At 36.6% G+C, this 3,060-nt stretch overlaps 1 pseudogene; it reads left to right on the forward strand.

Annotated features, from left to right (window-relative positions):
* Window positions 1-897: 897 nt before the first annotated feature.
* Window positions 898-2,510, forward strand: LOC110213287 (proteasome subunit alpha type-5 pseudogene; annotated as a pseudogene).
* Window positions 2,511-3,060: the final 550 nt, after the last annotated feature.

Genomic DNA, 3,060 nt, shown 5'->3' on the forward strand with positions numbered 1-3,060 from the left:
TAAGTTTTCTAGAATGATATCCTTGTTATCTTTCTGTAATCCTCTGCCATTTCATATTTTAGCAGTGATTAGGATGAAGGCATAGAGGGCATGTTTATCAAATTTATGGATAGCACAAAGTTGAAAGAGTTACTGGACATGTTGGGTGGCAGAAATAGTATTCAAAAGGAGCTTGATAATTTAGAATAAAAGATCACAAAGCAAAATTTAATAAGGGTATTGATTATATAAGTACAGGATGAAAGGATGCTTGGTTAGACAACAGTTTTTTGAAATAAGATTATAAACTCCATATGAGTCAACAGTCTCATATCAGCTTTACAGAAGAAACTATCTTAGAATAATTTCTTTTAAAAAAGCTGTGGTGTCCCAAATGATGAGAGTGATGATTACTTTGTATTCTTGTTTGGTTACACTGTAGTATTGTTCTCAATCCTAGATGTCACATTTTAGGAGGGATATTGAAGTGACTTGGACAAGTCACTTATCTCTGCCTCAGTTTTCTCATCTGCAACATGAGAGAGCTGGACTAGATAATCTTTAAGGTTCCTTTCATCTTTAACTCTGTGATCCAAGTTACAGTGTATCCTAAAGAGTGTCATCACAGTGGTGTAACATAACTGGAGACCATGCAACATGAGGATCAATGGAAAGAGCTAGTCTTGCTCAGCTTGTAGAGAAGACTTGGTAGGGGCTCAGGGTCATAAACATTGAGAGGAAAGGGTGACTGGACTTGGTCTGCTTAGCCCTCGTGGGGCAAGATAGAAGTAATAGGTAGAATTACAAAGACAGATTTCAGCTTGCTATAAGGAAAAGATAACCATGAGAGCTGTATCAAAGTGGAATGGGCGACCTTAGGAAGCTGAAGATTACGCTTCACTATAGTCTTTCACGCAGATGCTAAAGGACTGCTTGTTGGGGGAGGCTACTGAAAGGATTTTCTTCAAGCACAAGTAAGACTGAGCAGTCTCTGAAGATCCTTCTAACCCTGTAATTCTGTTATTCAGTCATGAAATTGAATTTTATTTAATAGAAATCACTAAAAAGAAATCAAATTTTATTTTAAAATCAGGCTCATATTTTGTTTTAGAAGATATTGGCCTGTAGGATAATTAGTACAGGATCTGTCTATGTGTCTAGGGCCAGTGGAGACATGTTAGGGATTAGAGTCTTGCTGTAACTGCCTACTTCTGCCCTCACTAAGCTCTTTACTAAATATGAGTTCACATAAGCCTTTCTGTGAAACTGTCTTTAAGTCATTTGTTAGGGTACAATAGTATTCATCACATTCAGACATTCTTCACTATCATTCTGTCATTTTAGATGAACCAGTGGTTCTATGTCTCTATTCCAGCTTCACCAATCAAAGTCTGTACCAGCAATTAACCCACTTGTGGTACAATCTATATGTGAGCACCTGTATGATCACTATAATTTTCTCCATGACATCAGGTTACATAAGTGGAAGGTTGAGTCTCTTCTTGAGAGCTAGGCTCCATAGACATGGGGTCCATTTGTGAGAGGTTATAAACCTATCTGTTGAGAAGAGAGTCACCTTTCCATTTGGGGAGCCCAAGAATACAGAGAAGATTGTAGAAATCAATGCTAATAGAGGGTTGATTGCTGACACAGACATTGATTGATAAAGGCAGAGTGGAGACTTAGAACCGTTGGTTCACCTACAATGAAATAGTGGAGAATTTATGAATGTAATGGAATACAGTTATACACTAAGAGATGACCTCAAAGACAGCTTCATAGAAATATGAGATTTGAGTGAACTAGTACAGAGAGAAGGTAGAAGAACCAGAAGAATCATTCGCAGAAAAAAAACCCCAATGTCATAAAGAGAAAAAACTTTGAAAGATTAAAGAATTCTGACTCTAAAGGACCAATGATGAAGCAAGCTACCCACCCCTCTGACTTAAGATAGAGAATGATGTACACATTTTTGGACAAGGCCAATGAGGAAATTAGTTTTGCTTGACTATTCATATCTATAACAAAAGTTTTGTTTTGTTTTTGTTTTCAAATTGGCGGAGGGTGGGGGGAGAATGGGAAGGAGAAAAAATAGTGCTTGTTATTTGAAAAAAGTAAAATAAAATAAAAGGTTAAAAGACAGCGTGACCCAGGTCGTATTCAGCCAGGCTTTGCAGTTTGGGGAAGAGTATGCCGATTCCAGTGTTATCATTCATTTGGAATGGTGCCATTGTTTGGAGAGGCTGATGAGTAAGGACCACAACTCTCTCTCCCATGGACCCTTCAGGAGCATTTGTACAATGTGATGTTTAGGTGATTGGCTATGCTTCCAGAAGGTTCTCAGAGCTCTTTACATGCAGTTTATCACAAATCCATGATACTTGAAAAAAGTGATGAAGTTCTTACTTATTCTCAAGTAAATGAAGGAAAAACTAACTGCAACTAACATGGAAGTGCCTACAGTAGAATCTGACTTGAAATTTCATGAGTTTACAAAGGAGGAGTTTAAAAAAGCTGCCAAGAATATTTGAAGGAAGAATGACCCTTATCATCTTGATATAATATTAACTTTTAATTTTTCTGATTGTCAGTTTTTATTTCCATCCTCTGTTCCCTGGAGATAGTTCCCATGGCAGGGTATTTAAAAATTTATGTACGTGAAGGCAGTTCTGAAATAGAAAATTAAACCTTAAAAACATATTCAAAAATAAACAAAACAAAATAAATTAGTTTAACAATCCAGATGGTAAAACTCATGACATTTTCTTTGGGCTACCTATCACAACTCATGAATGTAAGTTGCATTCACTTGGGAGATAACTATCCCAAATTTAAGGTACACTGCATGTCTTCAGATGTAAAATTACTGCTCACAAGTCTTACTGTGTCCCCATTTTAGTAATTACATAAAGGATTCAATTGGTTCAAAACAAAAGTATTTACTGAAGTGACATAAAATAAACAGAGCATCTTCCTTATAAACCTTTTGTACAGTCTTCTACAAATACACACAGCATCAGCAGGAAGTGGACACATATTGAGGTCACAAATGTAGAGTCACTCATGTAAGGAAAGCATACA

Source organism: Phascolarctos cinereus, unplaced genomic scaffold (assembly GCF_003287225.1).
Source record: "Phascolarctos cinereus isolate Bilbo 61053 unplaced genomic scaffold, phaCin_HiC Scaffold_726;HRSCAF=1367, whole genome shotgun sequence".
Classification (NCBI taxonomy): Eukaryota; Metazoa; Chordata; class Mammalia; order Diprotodontia; family Phascolarctidae; genus Phascolarctos; species Phascolarctos cinereus.